A 25,509-nucleotide genomic window follows, 5' to 3' on the forward strand; every position below is an offset into this window, starting at 1 on the left:
GCAGTCTTTCACAAATCTAATAAAGAGATAAAACCCAAATACAAAAAATGAGAATGTTTTGAGGGATATAACACCAGATGTGGATTCTAAGTGGAAAAAAAAAAAAGGAAGGAGAGGTAGTTTTTAGGAAATATTAATTATAGTAAACCAAGCTCAATTAGAAAGTCAGACCTGAACAATAGGTTTTTAGACAATATTTTATATAATGATTTCTTTTAAAATTATTTTCCCCTATATGTTGATTCTCTCAAACTTGGTTTTGTATTATTTTTCAGTTGGCTGGAAACAGACTTCCATTTCCATCTGAGGAAGAATTATATATTCTTAGTTTCTATGTTTTTAGACATTTTTAGAACTTGCTCCATTTTTTTTTCTGCTTATGTAGTGTAGATGCTGATCTCTATGAATTGTTTTTGTTTTCTTCCTAAATGTCTACAGAATTTTTTTCTGTTATCTTTTAGGGTTACACTTTTCCTTAGCATCCCAGTATTATCTTTGAAATTTTTTCATGTTTTTTATATTTTTTCAAAATTTTTAACGTACAGAAAAGTTGCAAGAGTATTACAATAAACAACCTTATATCTTTCATCTAAGTTAATCAATTGACATATTGGCACATTTGTGGGCACATTCTCTCTCTATTGTTTATTTTTTGCCTAACCATTTGAAAGTTACAGACATCATGACTTTTCACTCCTAAATATGTCTATATGTGTCTCTTAAGAATAAGGAATTCTTACATCCCCAAAACACAATTATCAAATAAAATTTAACATTGATACATTATTATCCAGTATTTAGTTCAAATGGTAATTTTACAAAAATGTCCTTTGTAACTTTTTTCCTAATCCAATATCCAATCCAGCCATGCATTTAACTGCCATGTTTGATAAATGTTTCCCTGGTTCCCAGAGTCTGTTGGTTTGTTTGTATCTAAGATTCCTATTATATAAATATTGAATCATCTAGATCTGTTTTCTGTGACTCTAGTATTTTTATTAGCTATCTCCCTCCCTTCGCCCATTCTTTCCTTTCCTTTTCTGTTTCTTTCTTTCTTTCCTTCTCTTTTCTTTCTTTCTCTCTCTTTCAATCTTTCTTTCCATCTTTTTTTCTCTTCCTTCCTTTTCTATTTTTAACTTTAGGTGCCCCCTGGAGACAAAATGGAGGGTGGGAGTGGTTTTCTTCAGAAAAGACAAAGTACTTCATGGGCTCCTGCAGGCCTACAAGCCTAAGTGCCTGGTAACTGCCACTGTTCCAGGTGATTTCTCTGTTCAGGCCCCGGATACTAGTCTTCCAGGAATGCATGATTCAGCCTCCATGGACACAGTGATTGCATCCTGTCTGTAGAGGAGCATAGCATCCTCAGCCTTTTTTGCTGCGCTCTTGTCAACGTGTCAACGTGTCAACGTGTCAACGTCAGGCCACAAAATCTCCCCAGTCCGAGAACTTAATTGTACAATGTCATTCTTTTACGTGGCCACGATCAACTTCTTGTTTCCAGGTAATTTGAGCTTCACAACACACTGCTGCCTCCAAGCTTTCCCACCTGGTCCCAGCAGACGGCAGCCACACGGACAAGCAGCGGAGCTCCTTGCCTCAAGCCACAGGCCGCGAGCTAGGCCCGGGTGGAGCGAGGCCCAGGTGGAGCCAGGCCCCGCCCTCCACCATCCCAGCATGCTTTGGGCACAGGTTCCGCAGCAGCTGAAGAATCCCAGGAGTGGCTGCACGCGAAGCGCTTGGTGAGGCCCTCCTGATACTTACTATCTTCGTGTTTACATCTTTACCCGTCTGAAATTGCTGTCTTGGGTTTGTTGTTGTTGTTGTTGTTGTTTTTATTGCGTTAATTTGATTTTCCCCTGTATCTAAAATGAGGCTTAATCCGTCCATTGTACTTTTTAACTGAACAGATTGTGGTCTTGTGTTTTAAAATCTCTATTTTGTCTTCACAAAACTTGGGTTCTTTCTTTTTTGTAATAAGTGCTATAGTTTTATAGATGCAATACCCTGTTGAGCATTAAGAATACTAATCTTCTAGTTTTTAAGAATAGATATATTATATATATCTTTTGTTCCCCCCTCCCCACCCCCCCCCCCCGCAGAGAAAAATTACTTTGCGTCTTCAAAGCAGTGCTCCCCTTTCTGCCTGCATTTCCTCTACATATATTGAGCACTATTTCTGTTTTGTCACTTGGTACAATACAAAACTCCTCTGTGCTGGCCTTTTGCTTACAAGGACCACGTAGAAAGAAAACTAATTAGGCTGAGCTTACCCTTATACAGTATGCAGAGACTACAGGATGGTGTCACACAGTTTTCCTTAATAATTTGATACATACACACATGTAGGTCTGTGTATAATATGCCATTTTTGTGAGATATTTGGCGTGAGGGTGAAGAGTTACATATCTATATTCTTCCTGACATTTTACCTGAAAGACTTTCTTGAGAAATCACTGTGTATCTCTACATTGCCTTAGAGTACTTCATATTATGTGGCTTGATAATTCCATTTCTAGGCTTTTCTCCTAAGAAATTATTAGAGGCATATCCAGATTTCAATATAAATGTTCTTATTGTAGTTATATTTGTAATTGTAAAAGTAGTAAGAAATCTGTCAATAAGTGAAGAGTTAAATTAACTTTAAAATACATGTATGTGTATGTAGACATCATAAATCCTATATTCAAGTTTTTTTTAAACATTGGAATACTCACGTGTATGTTAAATGAAAATAGCAGGACGTAAGAATATGTATAAATTATAATCCCACTTTGGTTTTATATATTTATGTGTGGGGGGGGAGGAAAACTTGGAAGGAAATATATCAGAATGTTAACAGGGTTATTTTAAATGTCTTCCTTCCGTTTTTCCCTGTATTCAAAATTATCTACAAAGCCAGGCATTACTTTTATAATAAAAAAGAAATAATAAGTATTATTTCAAATTAAATCTCATTATCTAAAATTGAATTCTTCATCTTCCTTCCCAAATGCTCTTCACTCACTGACATTTCTATCACTACAAATGGAATCATTTTTTTCTGGTTTCCCAGACTTAAACTCTAGATAGTGTTTTCTTCCCCTCCAGTATATTTGACCTACAGGGCAACACTTCAAGTACTATAACAAAAGGCATATGTACTCTTCATACTAGAGTTGGGACTAGGGTTAAGATGATGGCTCCAAACAGTAGTATAGTCTATTAAAATGCTCTGTTTGCCTGGGTCTGTATCTCATGCTTACCCTGGAACGATGGTATAGCTTAACTTGAACTATGTCCATGGAGAATGGGAGAGAGCTGGAACCTCAAAGGAAATTTGTTGTGCTGTCAGCAAAAGGGGAATGTATACCAAAAAAGTTAAAAAATTAAAAAAAAAAAGCCCACTATGAGGCTTCTACTTATGGTTTGGTGAGATGCATGCCACAGGCTGTCAAAAGTATATTCTTTGTTTGGTCCTACTCATTTAGATCTGACACCTGGCTTACAGTTGATTTAGACTCTGTGTTTTCTTCAGGCAGGGATTAAGCCATTCATATTTTTATTCCCAGTACATGGATAGTGCCTGGCTATGATACTGATTTGCTTTCATTTGTTAATCATGTCCTCTTTCATGTGATATTTACTTTATTGTCTTCTTAAGCAGTTATTTAAACATTGTACGTTCTGAAGCCTCTACATTTGTTTCCTCATCTTACAGAATTAAGATGCTCAGAATTCAAATGCTAATGCTCCTTAGTTTTCATGCTTTACGATCCAAATATATTTACTATACTAACAGAAAAGAGGTTATAAATAAGTTTAAGATCTTCCATTCAAAATCTATCCCTTCTGTATCAATGAATTTACATTTAGCAGCAAGTAATAGAAAACCCAATGGAAATACATTTTCCTCAAGAACTTAATAAGCTTTCAGTCCATTTTTTTCTTGTCAATTCCATGTGCTAATAACTGCATCCAAAATTTTGTCTTAAAAAATGTTTCTCAGAATTTAATGTGCTTATGAATCACTTATTAAAATGCAAGATTCTGATTAAGTTGAACTAGGTGGAACATGAGATTCTGTAATTCTAGTAAACTCGGATGATGCCAACGTTGCGGTGATAGCAAAGGAGCTATAAAGTCACTCTTTAGACAATATTGTTGTTTAGATTTGATGTTTTGCTGAACCTCATGATTCTCAGGACTGATGGCCTTTACATGAGAGCTTAAAAAATATACTTGGGTGGAAAGAACCACCTGTAATCCTACATTTATCCCAGCTTCATTCACTCTCTTATCTTTTAGAAAACAACTCAATAATAGGCTCCAATTTTATTTATTACACGTTCTAATTATCTTCCCTTTCCCTGCCTCTTCAAGGTTCTCACACTTCTAGATTAGAAAGGTGCCTTTGCCCTACCTCTTTCATTTAGTCACTTGCGTATTTTTGAATCCGTTATCTTGCAAACAAGAAGCCCACCGGCAGAGCAGTTCCAAGGATGGTTAACTCAGTGGCTCAACAATATAATCTAGAAACCACATTCTTTCTATCTTTCCTTCGTGCCACCATCAGTTTGTTAGCTTCTGTTCTTAAGCTACTGTCCTTCATTTTCCTGAGATGTTTGCTTTAGATTCACATGTCACATGCACACAACAATATTTGGGCAAAATAGGTCTGTTCCTTTTACACATAACTTTTTAGGAGAAGGGCTCATTTCCAGCAGTCCCTAAACATAATTCTCTTCAGTCTCATTAATTAAAATTTCATTATTTACTCCGGCAAGGAAAACAAAATTCCATGACAGGCTTAGAATATTCTAGTTTTAACACTTTGTTATATTAATCACTGGTGAGCGGTATTGGATGGCCTCCCTTGTTTTGATGCACAGGGACACCATTTTCCAGAGCAAGAAAAATGGAAGGAAGTGGATGGATATTGTATTGTAGTCCTATTCAAAGTGAAAAGAAAACATGCTAGTATATCCATCTCGTTGTCCACTGTATGTGTGAAAAGAGATGACTTGAGAAGCAGATCTACACTGATAGTGTTGGTAGTGCCTAACAACTTACTTGGCTTATCAGGGACTGGAAAATTTTTCAATGAAATATTGAACAATTAAAAAAACGCATATGAGGGACAGGTATGTGGGATGACAATTCTGAAAAGGTAGGGAGTAGGACAATATTTTGTGTAATGCTCAGTGTTGCAGAACAGGCTGTCAGTAATTTGTTGGGAAAGGTGACCTGATGAGGGAGTGTAGGGCAAGCTGAGGGCAAAATACAGGCTGGCACTGCCCCCCCTTCGCCCCCACATGGAACTATGTGTGATATTGCTCAGACATTCCTGGTTACCCAAGAATGAAGGAAAGGGGTTTAAGTGATTGCCATGGAATGTGGGAAACTAAGGCAAATGAATAATTAAATTCCCTTACTGCCTATAGCCCATTGACAAGTCTTTGAAACCTGCAGAATGACCTGCCTTTAAGAGCTCAGCTACTTAGATGATGACACTTCGCTAGGGGCAAAAGAGAATCTTAGCTTAACATTATCCCAAACTCGAGGATCCTGTAAGTCTACTTCCTTTATCTCAACTGCCCCAAGGTATATGCTGGCAATCATACTTCACCCTTATGGCCCCCCATATACATCTGAAGGGTATCATGACTGAGGTTTTATTAAATGGTAATAAGTGGCATTTCCCTAGCAACAGCTAACCCCTCAAAGTCCTGGAAACCTTGCTTCCAATACTCCTTAGGGACTTACTCTATCCCTGACCCCCTCCCAACCTGAGGGTATATAATGAGTTACCCATCACTACCACAGTGCAGTTCTTTCTGCCCACAGGTCCCGTTTCCATGCTGTAATAAAACCACCTTTTTGCACCAGAGACGTCTTCAAGAATTCTTTCTTGGTTGTTGGCTCTGGACCACCCTACCATCACTCCAAAACTTCACCACAACCTACCCCATAGATAATATTTATCTTACTTCAGACACTCGGTGCTTGCTCAGTGTATCATGTATAAAATGACTATATCATCAGGGATAGGGGCTCTGCATGGGTTTTCTGCTAAGGCTGATTTGGGTCTTGCTACTGCTGAGTGTCCAACTTATTCTGGATAGCAACTTGCTTTCAGTGTGTGCAATGCTTCCACTAGTAGCCTCATTTATGAATTTGTAGAATGACCTATCAACTGTAATTTTCTTCCACATGTTTTGTCTGACTAGGGCCACATTTCCTGACAGTGGTCCCACAATTCCAGAATTCACCAGTGTTTACCACATGTCTCATCTAGAAGCAGCTTTCTTGACCAGTTAAATGACCTGCTAAAACCTCAGTTATAGTGCAAACAATGAGAAAACACCTTGTGAGAGGAGGGTGAATATTCTTACAGGATGAGATGTATGCCTTAAACCAGAAGCCAATGCTAGTTTAGGCCCAGTAGGTGGAATGTATGGGTCTGAGAGTTAAGGCATAGAAGTGGAAATGACCCTTCTTACAATTACTTTTTTTTTCACTGAGAATTCTTTTTATTTATTTTTTATTTTTTAAATTTAAATCCAAGTTAGTTAACATATAGTGTAATAATAATTTCAGGAATAGGATTTAGTGATTCATCACTTACATATAACACCCAGTGCTCATCCCAACAAGTGCCCTCCTTAATGCCGCTCACCATCTTAGCCCTTCCTCCCACCCAACACCCCACCAGCAACCCTGAGTTTGTTCTTTATATTTAAGAGTCTTACGGTTTGTCTCCCTCTCTGTTTTTATATTATTTTTGCTTGCCTTCCCTTATGTTCATCTGTTTGTCTTAAATTCCACATATGGGTGAAACCATATGATATTTGTCTTTCTCTGACTTATTTTGCTTAGCATAATACACCCTAGTTCCATTCATGTTGTTGCAAATGGCAAGATATCATTATTTTTGATGACCTAGTAATATTCCATTGTGTGTGTGTGTGTGTGTGTGTGTGTGTGTGTGTGTGTGTGTGCGCGCTATTTCTTCTTTATCCATTCATCAGTCAGAAGATATTTGGACTCTTTCCATACTTTGGCCGCTGTCAATAGTGGTGCTGTAAACATGGAGGTGCATGTGCTCCTTTGAATCAGCACTCCTGTATCCTTTAGGTAAGTATATAGTAGTGCAATTGATGGGTCATAGGGTAGTTCTAAAATCTCTGTACTGTTTTCCAGAGTGGCTACATCAGTTTTCATTCCCACCAGCAGTGCAAAAGGGTTCCTCTATCCACATCCTTGCCAACATCTGTTGTTTTCTGAGTTGTTAATTTTAGCCATTCTGACAGGTGTGAGGTGGTATCTCATTGTGGTTTTGATTTGTATTTCCCTGATTATGAGTGATGTTGAGCATCTTTTCATATGTCTGTTGGCCATCTGGATGTCTTCTTTGGAAAAGTGTCTATTCATATCTTTTGCTCATTTCTTCACTGGATTATTTGTTTTTTTGGGTATTGAATTTGATAAGTTTTTTATAAATTTTGGATACTAGCCCTTTATCTGATGTGTCATTTGTAAACATCTTCTCCCATTCTGTTGGTTGCCTTTTAGTTCCCTTCGCTGTGTGGAAGCTTTTTATCTTGATGAGGTCCCAGTAGTTGATCTTTGCTTGTTTCCCTTGCCTCTGGAGATACGTGAAGTAAGAAGATGCTGTGGCTGAAGTCAAGGAAGTTATTGCCTGCTTTCTCCTCTAAGATTTTGATGGCTTCCTGTCTTATGTTTTGGTCTTTGATCCATTTTGAGTTTATTTTTGTGTATGATGTAAGAAAGTGGTCCGGGTTCATTCTTCTGCATGTTGCTGTCCAGTTTTCTCAACACCATTTCCTGAAGAGACTGTCTTTATTCCACTGGATATTCTTTCCTGCTTTGTCAAAGATTAGTTGGCCATATGTTTGTGGGTCCATTTCTGGGTTCTCTGTTCTCTTCCATTGATTTGTGTGTATGTTTTTGTGCCAGTAGCATACTGTCTTGATGATTACAGTTTTGTAATACTGCTTGAAGTCCGGAATTGTGGTGCCCCAGCTTTGGTTTTCTTTTTCAGGATTGCTTTGGCTACTTGCAGTCTTTTCTGGTTCCATACAAATTTTAGGATCATTTGTTCTAGCTCTGTGAAGAATGCTGGTGTTATTTTGAAAGGGTTTGCATTGAATATTTAGATTGCTTTGGGTAGTGTTGACATTTTAACAATATTCTTCCAATCTATGAGCATGGAATGTTTTTCCATTTTTTTGTGTCTTCTTCAATTTTTTTCATAAGCTTTCTATAGTTTTCAGTGTATAGATTTTTCACCTCTTTGGTTAGGTTTATTACTAACCTTCCATTTATAATGGTATCTATTCCTTGATTTCTCTTTCTGCTTCCTCATTATTGGTGTATAGAAATGCAACTTATGCAATTACTCTTAATTATGCCCTAGAAGAATTTTTGCTTTCTGTCTCCAAGAGTATAGTTCATAAATTTGAAAGTATAGTGCCTAGGAGAGAGATGCTTTACCAGAAAACATCAACATATTTCCAATAAATTGAAAGACTATTCTCTGGACACTTTGAGTTTCTCATGATGCTGAACCATCAGGTAGAGAAAGTGAAGGTCACTATTCTATCCTGAATGATTTATCACAATTAGCGTTACAGAATAGAAGAAAAGGGACTGTGTTTAAAACTCAGCTGGATCATGGATACCACTTGATACTTCCTTATCTAACAGTCCTTGGGAAATTGTGGTAACCCAAGGAAGACATAACCACCAGCAGCTTATAATTTATGGGAATGAAGGTATTCATTACCCTACCAGATCCAAACCTTGTCTAGTTAAAAGGGGCTGGCAGAGGGAAAGGAGAGCACAGAATTATAGCAAATTAGCTATGATTATCAGTATAGACCTTGTGACCTACTACAGAAATGAAGAGTGTAGCAGCTACAATTTATTTTATCAGGTGATTTTTTTCCCCTCCAATTTCCATTGCTGCATTATCTGAACAGTATCAGTTGCACCTAACATTTAAGATTTTCAATTAACAGTTGGCCAATTAACAATCTCAAGATGCCCTTGGATTCCTGTTGGGATCTTGATTGATTTATCTACTTTAGAGACTCTCATCTCTTCCCACAAGTTTATTTTTTCCTGTATGCAGGGAACTCTCTGGCTTTAACTCTGCCATGAGCTCTAAACATTGATATCTCATTGCCTATTGGTTATCCTCAGGGTGGGTTATTGTTTTTCTTCCCCAACCTCCATAGTTGTTGGCATTCTCACTTAACCAATCAACTAAGCCTGGTAAACATCCTAAACTATTTTTCCCTCTTCTCCCTTTAATGTCCAAGGCAATTACCCTGTTGATTCTATATTCTCAGTATTTCTTCATTCTTTCCTATTCTAAAATCACCAAGGCTACAGCCTAGTTTACACTCATATTTTATCTTGTTTATATTACCAAAAATAAAACACACATAAAATTAGGGCCTTTGCCCCCACATGGAATCACATTTGAAGAAACAGTAGTCCAAAGGAAAACTATAATCAAAAGAAATTCTAATCTCTAATGTAATCTGTCTCTGAGAAAATATCCAAAAGGAGGAAGTACATTGCTAATAAATGGCAATTGCACCTTAAACCTCCCCGCTCATTATTGCCTCTTTGTTTCACTCTCCATGTGGATGACAGCTGCTTCTCCAAAACACTAAATCCCTGTGCAAAACTCAGTCTAGTATATCTTTTACTCCTGTTCATGATTTCTGTTTTTTCCAATATAAGCCTCTAGTTTCTTTTATTGAAAAAGTCCTCCCATTTAACCTGATTGTCCTCCAGAAGGCCTTAGTGCTGTGCAGGAAGACACAGACTCCTCCTTCGAAGTTGGAGAAAAAGAAGAAATCAGGGGAGGGCAGCAGAGCAAAGAAGGTATTAGTTTGTTAAAACTCCTACATTTTCCTCTAGAGAACTAATGAAGGGCCACACACCTATTCCTACTATTTGGAGGCTCCTATCATTCTCCAACCATCAGCATGCTGTCATTCCTGACATAAATCCTGCCTACTCCCTTCGATTGGGTAAAATGGAATTACTGTTGTTATCTTTGGGGTTTACTGCCTAAATCTATCTGCTTTTATTTTCCCCTTAGTACACTGGTCAGTAAACAGGCCAGTGCTTTGATTTAATAGGTCTCTGGTAGGGATAAGATGATGGTTGTTTATTGAGTTACTATTTTTTTTTTGTAAAGGTCCAGTGAGCCATGTAATGTGCCTCTGCCACAACTAATATAAATGTGGGGCGTCTCTGTGGGCCTTCTGATATGTGGTAAGGGCCAGAGTCAGATCTATGGTGATTGCCATCTTTCCTCTGGTCTGTCCTACCACACTAAAAGAAAATTGCTAGACTTAGTCTCAAACTGGGTGTAGTTTGGTTTGGGAGGTTGTTTCTAGCAGAAAATGGAAAAATCTGATGCAGTGGACTGAATATTTGTTGAAATTTGTGTGTTTAATTCATAAGTTGAAGTCTTAACCTCCAGTGACTGTATTAGGAGGTGAAGCCTTTGGGAGGTAATTAAGTCATGAGGGTGGAGCCCTCATGAATGTGATGAGTGCCTTTATGAAAGGACTCCAGAAAGCTCCATGTCTGTCCTTCTTTCATGTAAGAATACAAGGAGTCAGCACCCTGCAGTTTGGAAGAAGTTTCCCACTAGAACTTGACCATGCTGGTGGCACCCTGATCTTGGGCTTCCAGCCTCTAGAACTATGAGAAATAAATTTTTGTTGTTTATGAGCACACTCAATTGATGATACTTTGTTATAGTAGCCTGAAAGGACTTAAGACATTTGATTATATCTACTACTATACCTACCACAAACTCCCCTGCTAAGAGGCTTATTTTAAGAGGCTAAAGCATACCTGAAGCACTTCATGGTTTCCATTTCCATTCTTGAGGGCAGCTGTGGTTTTCTTTTCCCAACTTAATGCTAAGCAAACTTCACCAGTAGTGAGAAGAGTAGAGTTTGCTTAAATTTAATACGAAAGACAAGACTGTTCAATTTTTTACTATAGATTCTCACAGAAGGACTTGCTCCAAACTATTCTGCTTTCCTGGTGTGTGGTCTTTCAAAACTCATTTTTTAAAGAAAGTTAAACATTTTTCTTGTTGATTGGTACATCATTAGGAATTTAACACAGGAGTTTCACGCATTCTCTGCCATGGTTTATAATTACCACAGGACAATCTGCCACCATAATGGAGATCCTGGTGGCCTTGGGTTCATGAATACTCTCCATTGCTGGGTCCTTTCAGTGCTTACTTCAAGTGCCAATATTCGTCTGCCTTTGATGACTGCCATTTCTAGGGAATTTTAGCAGTATGTTCTAATCATGAAGTACACTGTTTTTTTCTCTGATCCTTGGCATGGTGATCCCTGTGAATTCCTGACCCCATGTTTATGTTAACAATTAATCTGTTCCAGTTCTGCAGCCTGCCTGACCCCCATAGTGGATAGAAAGCCTCGAGGGGATCATGTTTCTGCCCTTCTTCTAAGGATAACTCTAATCTTTGATATATTTTTTGATACATTTGATATGGATTAAAAAAATTATCTGGGACAGTGACTATAATGGGGAAAGAGGATTAAGAGAACTATTTTAAGATTGGTGAAAATTAAGCCATATTATGCTAATAAGAATGCTTATTATAACAGTGAGAAGCTAAGGTTCCAGGAGTGAAAGGGGAATATTATAGGAGTAAAGTGTAAGAGAAGCTGAGAGCAGATGGCATCCAGGGCACATATGAATGGAAGAATTTCTCTTTCAATGGAGTTAAACCCCCTTAAAATTTTTTTTCTTTTAATGTTTATTTATTTTTGAAAGAGAGAGAGCGAGCGAGCACAAGTTGGGGGAGAGGCAGAGAGAGAGGGAGACACAGAATCCAAAGCAGGCTCCAGGCTCTGAGCTTTCAGCACAGAACCCTATGCAGGGCTCGAACTCACAGGCTATGAAATCATGACCTGAGCTGAAGTTGGAAGCTTAACCAGCTGAGCCACCCAGGGGCCCCATAGTTAAACCCCTTTAATAGAGATAATGGCAGTCAAGGAGCCTATATTCAGTGTTATTACTCCTGCTGTTCACTCAGCCCTCTTCAGTCATTCCCATCACAATATTAAATTAGATTTATCAAAGTCACCAATTTTCTTCATCTTGCAAAATGAATTGATACATTAAAAAAAATTTTATTGACCTCTCATCAGTGTATTAACTATTTGACTACTCCTTTACTCTTAGTACATTTTCTGTGTGGGGTGGCTTTCCCTCGATTTTCTTCTCTTGTTTCTCTTTCTACACCAGACTTTTAAATGTTAGAATTGCACAGGGCTCTGTTCATCATCTTTTCCTTTCACTTTATTTAGTCTTGGCTTGAAGTAACATCTCTGTGCTGATGATGTTCAAATTTATTTCTGTCTTCCAGACCTTTCCCTTTAGTTGTGGTGATTTCCTCGTATAAATAAATGTCTAGTAGGAGTATCACTTTTTCATGACCAATACAAAACTCTTGATTTCCTATTTCACACCTCCCTCCCCCACCAAACACATGTTCCTCCCCTGAGCCACTGGCAGCTTGTACTGCCCAAATGGCCTCCTAAGAATTTGCTCTGTCTTTACACCTTTACCCTCAACCCCACTCACTCCCACCAAAAGCTTATCCACATAACAGCCAGTTATCTTTCTAAAACAATAGCTGTCATTTCTCACCTAAAACCCTTTACTGATTCACATTATAGCCAAAAGGAAATCCATACTCTTTGCTATGACCTCTAAGATTGTACTGTCTGGCTTTTGCCTATATCTTTGACCTCATTTCCTTGTTTTCTCTTTTAGTCAGTACATTCTGGCCACAGAGGCCTTCCTTGCATTCCTCAGATGTTCACTATCCTAGAGTTTTTGTATCTCAGCCTCATGTCCTGCTCCTGTGCCGGATGATTTGCTGTTGTCTCCTCATTATTCAACACTCAGTTCAGAAAGTATTTCTTCAGAGAAGTCTTCTCCAACTACCTTTAGCTAGAGGAGACTTTATCTTTTTCTCTTTGATTTACTTAACAATACTTGAAACTGTTTTATATTTTTACAAAACATGTTACATCTGTCAGTCCTATTAAAATGCAGTCTCCTTGAGAGTAGTATCTCTTTTTGTATCTCTAAAGTACCTCAGTATTTATTGATTGATGTAAATTCCTAGGGACTTTTTTTTTATACTTCTTTTAATGAAAGCAAACACTTCTGTCTGGGTCTCAGCCTGAAACCCCAATTTCTGAGCTGTGCATTCTCCCACAAATCGCATTTCCAACTTCAACGCCGTCTCCACCATTATCCTGTGTTTTTCTGGTAAAATTTTAAAGATAATCAGGGTTACTGTTTTCATTTATTTACACCATTTAAATATTTATTTTTCATCTCTTCTACTCTCAATATTCTTTACTTGAATGACAGCTACTCAGCCCTAAATTTCTGACTTCCCAATATCTCAATTTCTAACTTAATTTTTTTCAAACTATAACCCAGTGGTTTTTAACTACTTTGTGTCTTCCCTGTGTCCTATAGAACTACCTAATAGTTTTACCCCTTTCCAAATTAAATCCTCTTTGTTGTGTTCATCACATCCACTATGGCAGATTTGTTTCATTATTATTATTAAGGTAATCAAAGGCTTAGGAACCAAGGAGGAACTGGACAGGGAAGACCCAGAGGCACTGGAAAGAAAGGCCCTTGCAGTAACATAACTCTCCATTTTTTATTCCCTGGAACTACCCCCTATGTAGATGGCAGAGTGGTCTCTGTAAAATGTGAATTATACTTTGCAGTTTCCTGCTTAGTCAGGTCCAAGGTCTCCTACTCTGGACTATTTGTACAGTGAAGTTAGAGCCTATCCTATAGGTATCTCTATATCACCTCTGTTTACTGACTGACCAGTATAGTTCCTATCTCATGACAGGCATTAATAAATGTTCATTGAATGGACAAATGAATGGCAACCTTTTACAGTGTTCTTTTACATACGACAGTATGCCCAAACATACTTGTTTCTGTTTACCAATTGATCCTCATGTTGGTAGTGCTGGATCACTTGAAGTTCCAGAAACACTATTTCCTGCCCTAATTTTGTTTTTCAAATTGTCCTCTGTGAACGAAATGGGTCTCTAGCCCAACTTCATTCCATTTTCTACCTTCCAACAATTTATTCTTTAAAATTTTCGCAAGGATGAGGTTCATAACTTTCCTGTTTATTTCTTCTCTCCCATGCGTTGTGGATGAGAACTAATCAGTACTCAGTAGATGCTTGTTGAGTTAAATGGAATTGAATAATTGTGCTTTCAAATACAAAGATTTTTCACATACAGTATGAGCTTGACCCAATAGTGTTTCTTCTTTGGCAGAGTAAATATTACTATTTCCATTTTGTGGATGAGTTGGTTGAGGCTCAGAGAAGTTTTAGTGGTTTCCTGAACACAATATGATTTATGACAGAGGTGGCACCAAAATTCAGGTCTTCTGATAGGACTGCCAGTTCATTGTAGTGACCTTTAATTATATTTTCTTGGTTTCATAGGATCCAATTGAATTCAGCTGCCTTCTAGAGTCCTGGTGGCAGAAAATGTCAATTATGTTTTTGTTTTTTCTTCTTTTGTTATTTTGTCTTCTTCCAAACTGGGAACTTTCTTTCTTTTGTTTGTTCTGGGAACAAACTTTCTTTTGGAAGTGGACTTCCAAAAGGTCCATTTCTCTATAGATTCTGAGGATGGATGAAGAAGAGATTCCCCCTTTGAGATTCAGAAATTCCTCTGGAGATATGAGGGAGAACGGGAGTTGTTTTGTTATAAGGATTTTTTTTAAATAATAAAAATGCAGTATTACATTTGCAATTTTATCCCACTTCACAGTATTAAGCACAATTTCTAAAAAACTTAAAACATGCCATTTTTATTAATGGTCCATTTAAAACCACCAAACATTTTGATGTCAATTACTAAAACAAGGTTTAACGCTGTCAAAAAGCATTAGTGCTAAAAACAGTCATCCTCTATGTATTTTCATCTGTAAAGCATTACAGTTTATAAAACAATTTTAACTCTGAATACGTAAGGCCTTATATGAAGGTTTCCATATGTTAAGAATTTTATTTGTGTGTTTGATTTTAAATTGCTTTGAAAAACAGACAGTTGAGGTTTATAGAAAGGAATCTTTCTTTTAGGAAATAAATGTCTCAAAAGTGCAGGGCACCAGCAGTAAAAACATTCTGACCACAAATCAGAAACACATTTGGAAGTGTTTGTTGAGTACACCTTCTGAAACTAGTATTTTGTTTCTATTTGCTGGAAAATTGAAAAATCTGTTGTATCTTGGCATGGCTTAGCCAAACCTCTGGCCCAGCCCCAGATTCCTTGTGCAGTAGATGGCATTTTTGTATATACAGTGAAGCTGCCAAGCCCTCTCTTTTCATCACATATATTTTAAATATAAAATGTACCTGCTAACAGTACCATTATTCAGCTAGAATTATCCTTCACATCATACTAGCTTGCATACTCTTTCTTTTTCCTTAAAAATTGTATATAAGACAAAAAAGAGAGAGAGAGAAGATGACAATTAATCAGTGTTTCAGCTGCTGAGTGGCATCTGGCCAAAAGCCACTAGGCTGACAACTAGAGTTTGGAGTGTGTTTTCGCAAGGCTAATTTAAGGTGAACTTAGATGAATTCAAGATTTATAAGCCCCAAAATGTCCTGACTAGAGCAAAGTTCAAGTAAAGTAATTCGCTGCTCACCATGCAGATGGGGTTGAGCCCACACTGCCCTATGATTTAGTCTGTAGTCAAGGAGAATTTTAAAAACAGGCAGAAGGGCTGACTTTCTGTGTTTCACTTCAAAGGTCTTCTAATAACTGAGAGGATTATACTGTTTTAACCAGCTAAGAAGGTTAGGTGGTTTTGAACGAGTGCTTTTATAGCTATCGATAATTCTTAAGTTTAAATTGTAAGGATCACCTCTAGTGTACATCTCTAACACATTAACGACTCTGAGAAGCTCACACTCCTACCTTATGACTTCATAAAATCTTCAGAATAAATAGCAGAAATTTTTAAAGGATTGTAAATACCCCAGAGTTGTGGGATTAGGGTCGAGAAACAATCTGGAAAATCATTTAATTAAACATACTTAGCCCATTTGAAAAACATTTTTAACCATCCTAAATATCAAAGCATGTTAATACAGAATAATTGTCACCAAAATAGGAAACAAGATTCAGTGTTATTTTGCACTATACTAGCATGTTTTATGCCAGTGTTACCAAATTAGGAGGAAGTTTAAATGCTTGCTCACTAGGGAAAACAAAAACTACAAAAACCAAACAAAAAACCTTTCTCTCTATAAAATGCTAAGGATTATTTAATTGAAAGGAAAAAGAACACATAGAAAGTAGCTGTCATTTTTAACAAGGGAAAAATGTTAATCTTATTGTGAAGGAATGTTTTTATGAAAGGAGTTCCATTTTCTTAATCCTATTTATTTTTATTAGTATGAGAGTTAAAATATTCTTCAGTGCAGTTACTCTAATAGATACTTAGAAGGTAAACACTCAAATGGCTAAAGTGCAGCATAGATTGGTTAAAAACAGATAAAATTGTCACATAAAAAACACTGTGTTCCTGTTTAATGAATTTCCTTTTTAAAGGGACTGAGAAAGAGACACCTATAAATGGTGCAGGGGGTTGCAAATTACCTTGTTTAAATATAATAAAATGACATTTCTAAAGTAGTAAGGTACATCTGGTAAACAGTAGTTGATGTTTACCAGTGGCTCTGAGTGGGATTTTAAGTAACATTGGCCTTTATAGCTATAAGAAGAAACAAGTTGATTAAATAGATGTGCTTCGTTCATTTTTGAATATTATTCATAAGCTATACTAGGATATTTTTTCCTGGCAGTAGCAGAGACAAATATGGATTTTTGCACTTCGGCTGAAAAAATAATTGTGCAGGGCCTTGTAAACTGTCAGGCATCAAGCCAGGGCTTACTCATTCCCTCCACACTCTTAACTTAAACAGTCTCGATTTTCCCCCTAAACATACCTTTTATTTTCTACAAACGTGCATATGTCGTGGGCGGAAGCTTGGCAAGTTCTTTGTCTGCTTCTTTTAAGGTCTATTTTCCACCTGCATTGGAATGGGGGCAGCAAGACATAAAACAGTCTAGCCAGGCTGTGGGGACATGCCCTCCTCCCTGGGAGAGAAGTCTGATCTATGTTTTCTTCTGTAAAATGAAAGAGGCTCTTATGACAGAGAATCACATCTTTTACCATGGAACTTATTTCCTAACAAATGCAGCACCAAGTTTGAAAACAGGATTTGTGCTGATCCTTGTTTCATTGGCTTGGTTGCTGAGAGCACCTAGATGCTTTATTATGTTACCTGCTGGTTGCATCTTTACATACATTTGTTGTTATGATTAAACTCATTTGATTCATTTTCAAATTCTCTAGCTTTATTCACACCAGAAGTCTTCCATTGACTTGTCCATGTGCTCTGAGCATTCCTTACCCCAGAAGCTAGAATGGATTGGGGGTCCTCAGTAGAGGATGCCCAGTTGTTGCAACTCATTGCACGAGCATGGGAGATTATAGTACCCATGAGCTGCACTTGCAAATGTTGCCCATCAGAGGAGAGGATTAATGTGGGCTTTCCTTTCATAGTTCATATGTGTTCTAAAGGCTGGATTTTTTTTTTTAACTAGGATGTATTGAATTCCTGTTAGAAAACACCAGGTGTTTTATTAACTCATGCCTGACCAGTTTAAAATGGACATTCTTTACTAGCAAGAAGTACAATGAAGTTGATTCTACGGATCATAACCTTTTCACTCCTTTCCAATCAGGCAGGGATTGGAATCTCAGTGACTCCAATCTCAGTGACTAAAGGCTGTACCTTTAGTATCACCTCTGGCCAATCAGAAATATCTTTTAAGATTGGACTCTCCATGGATGTAGTAATCTTAAGTTTTGATAATCTTAGTTAAAATCTTAAATTTTGATTTTAGTCAAAAATAAGAAGAAGTACATTTTCTCCACTTGACTTTTACAGAATTAATGATATTCCATTTCTTTGACACATTTCATCATTTTGTTATGGAATGCCATTTTTTTCTGTTCTTTAAAATTGGTGGGCATTGACTTTAAAATGTGTATATTTATTGTTGATAAGATTTTCAGTTAATATGGTAACATTAAAATATGTTTTCCCCTGAAGATAGGGCAACTGTCCTGTGTTTGCAGTAATTTGATGTTGACATTTCTTCTCTATGTACTTTCTTCACTCCATGCAGCAATTGTAGAACAATTTGTTCTACAATTTTGACTACAGTGGTAGTTATTATAAAAACGATCATGGAAGAGAAGTGTAGTGCTTTTCTTCCCAGACATCCTTCTATCTACAAAGAAAGTCCTGAATCATAAACTGTTAACTTAGGCTTTCTCTAAGAATGATATTTTTAGATGGCCTTGGGGATCCAAAAGATTTCATTAATGTTTTTAATCATCTTATTTTTATTTTTATTTTCATTTTCATTTTGAGAGAGAGAGTGTAAGCAAGGGAGGGGCAGAAAGAGAGGGAGAGAGAGAATCTTAAGCAGGCTCCACATCCAGCACTGAGCCTGACACAGGGCTCTATCTCATGACCTACCTTGAGATCATGACCTGATCTGAAATCAAGAGTTGGACACTTAACCTACTGAGCCACCCAGGCACCTGGCTAATTTCTTTTCTGAAGCTGGTGTCAGAAGCAGGGAGAATAAAGATTCTGAGTCTGTTGCTTATAATTATTTAGAGTATAAACTTTGCTTTCACTGAACTTACAATCTCCAACAGGTCTGCTTATATTCTGTAGAACTAGAGGGAGTTCTAGAGCCCAGTCAGAAATATTGCATATTCCAGCTTATCTTTTTGGTAGATACATTCTTGGGGTACCATTTGGAGACATGAGGACTGCTTGATAAGTTCATTTTATAGATATGACTGTAAGAGGCACATAAAGCCTGACACTTTTTCTTAACTCCACCATTATGCAGTAGTCTGTTGAAAGAAATGGAAGTGGGTTTAAAAAAAGAAAAGATCTTGTTATCTGTTGAAGGGTCTTTTAATTCCTCTTGCTACTAAGCACCTTCTTTTACTGATGAGAAATGATAAGGGAAGTTTACAAGGAGGTCTTAGGAAGTTTACTGTCCTCATCTGAAATTAGTCAGTGTTTTAAGTAATGTAGACATTCATCTAAAATCTTTACAGGGTTTATCACATCTTGTATAGCATTTCTTCCACTTTCAGATATCATTTGACCTTGTTTGCAGTTTTTCTAGCCCGAGGTAAGTTTGAGAACACAATGGAGGTTAGATGCTGCTCAGACTGGTAGACTTGCAAAGCTTCCCGTCTCTAAAACAATCCATACAAATTTAAAACAGAAATGAAGCCTATTGCTGCATGAAGCTAAAAGTCTATTCAGAATCCCTAGGTGGCATGGAAAGCATTTAGACTCATTTCATTCACATGTCAGGTAAAGACTTTCATTTAGCAGTGAGATGAATGCTGAATAATGGGTCTTTTGAATAATGTAATTAAGAATTCATTAAGGAGGACTTAAAAAAAAAAAAAAGAATGCACTGTGTGTACTCCCTACACTGAACTCCCAAAATGTATCACAGAGTTGATGATTAAAAAAAATCAGCTGAGAACCAATTAGAAAAATACTGTTATTTCATTTATAAAATACTGACATTAAAATTCAATGAGGAACAAATATATGTTTGAATTTATTAGAAATTATATGAAATCAGGATTAAAGATCATTTGTATTATTTTAAAATGTGCTCATAATATAACAAAAGATTTAACCAACATTCTGTTTCCCTGAAAAGATCTCTTAGTGTTCACCGTGTGAACCTTACAATACTGAAGAAATTCACTTTGTTCTTGGATAACTGATCAAATGAGAAATGGCAAACTTCCTTTTTTATTCTTTGCTTTATATGAATTGAAATGATGAAAAGTTTTAAAACAAACCCAAAAGTGTCAACAGCAGGTCAGAGATTTGCCTGTAACAAAAGCTAATATTGCTGTTATCTTTGTATGGCTGTTATCTACACAAGAGGAAGGAGGTAAAGAATTTCACTGTTTTCTCACTGATCAGCACCTACTAGTGTTCAGACTATCCCTGTGTTCCCACAGCCTACCTTATATCATGCTGCTTGCATACAACAGAGAGAAACTACCTGCTGGAGTAGAGGCAGATGTTTGTGGATATCAGAGTTCAGTGACTGGGGACATAGAATCTTCTACAGAGGCAGTGATAGAACTTTTACTATTTTTCTTGAGTAATGTGGATATTTTATTGAAGCCTCAGAAATATGTTCTCATAGCATTTGCAATCATCTGTTTTTGTCCTGGGAAAGGGACCATATTCAGTAAATTGTTCTTACATTCTTTGCTTGGGCATGTTACAAGCCATCCCTATCTGTAGCATACATTTATTATTTTTTTCAACATGTGTTTTTCCCACCAAGTATATGAAGAAAAAAGGTCAAGAAATTGATGGAATATAATTAATTGATTTGCTTTTTTGTCAAACAAATTGAGTCATATTGGATTAATTATAGTCAAACTGCATTAATACATAAATTGAAATTTATTTTTTAACTTGTTAAGAGTATATTGAAAACAAATAATGAATCCACTTGAAAGAGTTGCTTCTGAGGCTTAGGCGTCTATATAGAACTGACTTGTAAACTGAGCTTGATTTCCTGTTCTCTTGAGAATTCTGGTCCAGGGGAGCTAGACTCTTTAATGCACAATTGTACAAAGGGAAGTGATCTAATGACCTGCCCTAAAAATTTAAAAATGAAAAAAGCCCCACCTCTCCAGCTGGAATTATTCATCCAGATGGTACATTGGAAGCTTTTAGTGCTGACTGCATTCTTAAGGCTTTCATTTTTATTTTGAAGATCATTTCTTCCTTTAAAGATTTCTTCTAGTTAATTGGAAACAGTAAGACCTAATGGAATGAACAAAGGATAAAGGATTGCAAATGTTGAAGTCTAATCCTTACTCTGTCAGTGACTACTGCTTTGTGTTTCGACCACGATACATGGCCCCTTTGTCTCAGTTTTGTCTTACAACACAAGATGTGAAATTGCCATTTTTAGACTGGGAGTATGTGAGCATAGGAGGGGAGGATGAATAATGTCCTCTCTGACAATGTTATTTACAGGAGAAATAGACATTCATGTCATTAAGTTCTGTATATACTAGAGACTCAAAACTTTATAAACACGCTTGTTAGCATTCGTTAACTAGTACAAGTCTGAACATAGATTAATTGTTGAAGAAATCCAATGTAGAAAATGACTAGAGTTGGCCTGGGTTGATGAAATAAATTTTCTATGGGGAAAGACATATTTTAGCTAGGTTTAAATTTTTTTTTTGATGTTTATTTATTTTTGAGAGAGAGAGAGAGACACAGCACGAGTCAGGGAGGGGCAGAGAGAGGAAGACACAGAACCCGAAGCAAGCTCCAGGCCCTGAGCTGTCAGCACAGAGCCCGGTGTGGGGCTTGAACTCATGAGCTGTGAGATCACGACTTGAGCTGAAGTCGGACACTTAACCGACTGAGCCACCCAGGCACCCCTAGCTAGGTTTTAAAAAAATTAAAATTAATCTTGGTGTTTTGAAGCTAAAAAGATTTTTAGATTTCCTTTGAAAGAATGGTCTTTGTGAAAGACATACCCTGAAGTGACCCCCAATGAGCCGTAGCCTTATATAGTCATCTTCCCTTGAATGTCAGTGAAATCTGTAACTTGCTCCTAAATAATAGAATATGGCAAAGATGATGGGGTATCACTCTTGTGATTACATTTGACCATATGACTTTGCCTTTGTAGGCTAGAATCAGAGAAATTCTCCTTTGGCTATGTTGGGGAGGAAAAAATTTTTCTTTACTCTTCAATATTCTTTTGGCTAGTCTAAGAATTAAATTGACATGTCAGAGATTAGCAAGAGAAAATCAAATCTAATTATGTACATACAGGGAATCCACATAAACATGAGATTATGAAGACAGGCAAAATAAAGTATATATGTCATTCTGGACCAAGGAGAAGGGGGATAAGGATGTGGAACATCAAAGGGAAGGAAAGCCGTTCACAGGCAGATGAAAATGAGTCTGTTTGGTAAACAAATGTTTACTCAAATTATAGGACAAAGAGAAAAATTTTGATAAACGGACTTTGCTAAATTCCTCTTGGTAACCATCCCTCATTCATATTCTACCTCGTTCATCTGTATAACCTATGGTGATTTACCCATCCTAAAACAGACCTATCTAAATTCTTTTAGGTAGTTAAGGGGAAGACAAAGGGAAAGTTCTTGTCTTCTGTTTCTTAAAAAATAGTCAACCTAGGAGTGCATGGCTGGCTAAATTGGTGGAGCATGCAACTCTTGATCTCAGGGTCATGAGTTTAAGCCCCAGGTTAGGCATAGAACTTAAATTAAAAAAAAAAAGCCTAAAATAATACACGTGCCAAATAGACACATTTTCGAATTTAAAAATGAAAAAAGCCCCACCTCTCCAGATGGAATTATTCATCCATATGGTATATTGGAAGCAAGTTTTGCTTCCTTACAGCTATGAAGAAGAAACAGACATATTGTGAACTGCCTATGGAGAGAGCCACATGTTAGGAAGGCTTCTAGGATTTGAAACCCTCAGTCATATAACTGCAAGGAAATAAATGATTCCAGTAGCTTTAGATGAGCTTGGAAGCAGCTTCTTTTTCTAGTTGAGGCTCCAGATGAGGACAAACCTAACCATGCCAGTACTCATGACCCATGGAAGCCACATATTTAATGAATGTGTGTTGTTTTAAGCTGTTAAGTTTGTGGTAATCTGTTAGGCAAGAGAAGGGAATTTGTTGAATTTGTTCTAATTCTAGAATTCTATAAGTAAAATAATTTTACCACACTCTAATATGTTTATTTATAAATTGTATATATTGCTATAAAACATGATTAATTATCATGAAGGTTTCTTTTTTATTAGACAAAAATAAAAACACAGTAGTGCTAATATTTTCTCGTCTACCCAGTGTATCACCTATACCAACCTTAGGAGTTCTGCACACACATTATAAGACCATTGCTTTACTCTGGGGTTTCCAAGGTTGTAGATAAGTACGAGTCAAAATAAATTTAGTTTTATTTCACAAAATTCCTTATGTATTAAAACTCACATATTGTTAATACAAAATTCCAGATGTCCATCTGTTGCTGACTTTGACTAGACCCCACTAAACACTCAGAGTGGATGAAGAAAGATGTGGAATACTGAGGAAGGGGCAGAACTGAAGACAACATTGTCCTGGCTCTGGACATATAATTTTGTTTAACCTTCAAGTCAAGCCAAGGTAATCTGAAGTTTGCTTGTTCAAATAATGGCAACATATAGGTTATATAGGTAGTATAGGTGAGATATATGGGATATTTATATGTGGGACAATCTGTCTTCATGCTATTCTCTAACTTGTACTTCCTTTAACTCTGCCTTCTTTTTTTATTCTGAATTTTAGAAGGGAAGTCAAATTGGCCACAGAGTCAGGAGAAAGGGGACATTATATATATGTTGTGGATAACAACTGGTAGAGGCCCAATTTTACTCAAATTTGGGGGACAGTCACATCATTTATCCTCTACCATGCCAAATACCAAGTAGGTTTCAAGTTGAATATTTAAACAATCAATGACTGTTGAGAGATTTCATCATTTTAAAAAATTTTTTTTACCAGTCATTGAAGGTGTTGAAGTTGAGAAAGTTCTGATAATGAAAACATATTTGTCATTTAGTTAGTAATTACTTTGTATCAAAAACAATGGTGGAAAATTTTCTAAATTATGTCATTTATTTAAAAATTTTCTAAATTATGTCTTTTATTTATTTAATTTTTAAATGTTTTTATTTTTGAGAGAGAGAACGTGAGCAGGGGAGAGGCAGAGAGACAGAGAGAGAGAGAGAGAGAGAGAGAGAGAGAGAGGAGATCCCAAGTAGGCTCTGTGCTTTCATTGCAGAGCCCATGTGGGGTTTGATCCCACAAACCATGAGATCATGATCTGAGCCAAAATCAAGAGTTAGACAGTCAACTGACTGAGCCACCCAGGCACCCTTAAATTGTCTTTTAATCATTCCAGTAGTTTCCCTGGATCAGTAGAGCAGAGTGGTTAAGAGCACTGATGTGGAATCAAAGTGCTGGGTTCATATGCCTGCTCTACTACTTGCTGTGACCTTACTTTAAGCTCCTAAATCATTCATTCATTCATTAATTTAACAAATACATATTGCCACATTCTATGAACCACTCATTTTTCTGGGTACTGGAGATTCATTAGTGAACAAAATAGGCTGTATACCTCATGGAGCTTAGGTTCTATTTGGGGTACCCAAAGATTGATAGAATAAACAGTAAACAAACAAATACATAAAATGTTAGGTGATGACAAGTGAACTTAAGTAAACCAAAATGATTTGGATAAAGAAAAGCAAAAGGGTGCTCTTCCTGCAGAATGGTCAGGGAAAGCCTTTCAGAGAAGGAAGTGTCCTTTGAGCAGAGATTGAAAAGAAGTATGGACAGGAGCATGTATACATCTGGGGGAAGAAATTTCAGAGAGAGTCAGAAAAAAGTACTAAGGTCCTATGAGGGAAGTTTGTTTGGTGTGTTGCCAGGAGAGAAAGGAGGGCAGTGTGTCTAGAAAAAAGTGAGCCAGGCAGGGATTGTTGGTAAGAGAGGCCTAGACATAAGCCCAGATAAATAAGTGTGAGATTAGAGAAAGCGGTTAGAAGGTCATTGTAATAATTCAGATAAGAGGGGATGGTAGTTTCGACTCTTGTAATAAGAAATAGACATTTGGTAGCTACACTTGTGAACAGAGCATTGGGTATAGAGAAGTTGAATCACTGTTATATATCTGACACTAATGTAACATTGTATGTCCACTATACTAAAAAATGGTAGGGTGCTGGATTCTGGGTGTATTTTAAAGGTGCAGATGTTTGGATTTGTTGATAGATTGAAGTGGCTTGTAAGAAAAAGGAGTAAAGAATGACTCTAAGGTTTTGGCAAATGGAAGACTGGAATTGCCATTTATTGGGTTGGAAGAAACTGGTGGTAGAGTGGATGTGAAGAGCTTGAGTATCATTCTGTTTTGACCATGACAAAATTTGACATGCTATCAAATATTCAAATGGAAATACTGAGTGAGTTGTTGAATTCAGAGTTCAGAGTAGTGGTTGGGTTGTTGTCAGTATTTAGTAGTATTTAAAACCATAGTATTAGGATGATGGTTATCAGGGGAACACTAGGTCCTCCTCAATTTCTCTCCAGTCCTACTTACATCATAGAATCTTGACTGTTTCAGAGTCTATACTATTCCAATTTTTCGTTAATAGGAAAATAT

The 25,509-nt window shown here is 36.9% G+C and overlaps 1 long non-coding RNA gene across 2 annotated transcripts in view; it reads left to right on the plus strand.

Annotated features, from left to right (window-relative positions):
- Positions 1 to 1,460: 1,460 nt before the first annotated feature.
- The window catches only part of LOC128314737 (uncharacterized), a 37,567-nt gene continuing 13,518 nt past the window's right edge, over positions 1,461 to 25,509 (plus strand). Inside the window, exons 1-2 of one of the 2 annotated variants that reach the window (XR_008296708.1) lie at positions 1,461 to 1,739; positions 23,318 to 23,468. This is a non-coding gene — a long non-coding RNA (uncharacterized LOC128314737). Of the gene's footprint in view, positions 1,740 to 13,229; positions 13,357 to 23,317; positions 23,469 to 25,509 lie in introns of those variants that run through there. The other variant, XR_008296707.1, reaches the window with a different exon arrangement.

This window comes from Acinonyx jubatus, chromosome A2 (genome assembly GCF_027475565.1).
Source record: "Acinonyx jubatus isolate Ajub_Pintada_27869175 chromosome A2, VMU_Ajub_asm_v1.0, whole genome shotgun sequence".
NCBI lineage: Eukaryota > Metazoa > Chordata > Mammalia > Carnivora > Felidae > Acinonyx > Acinonyx jubatus.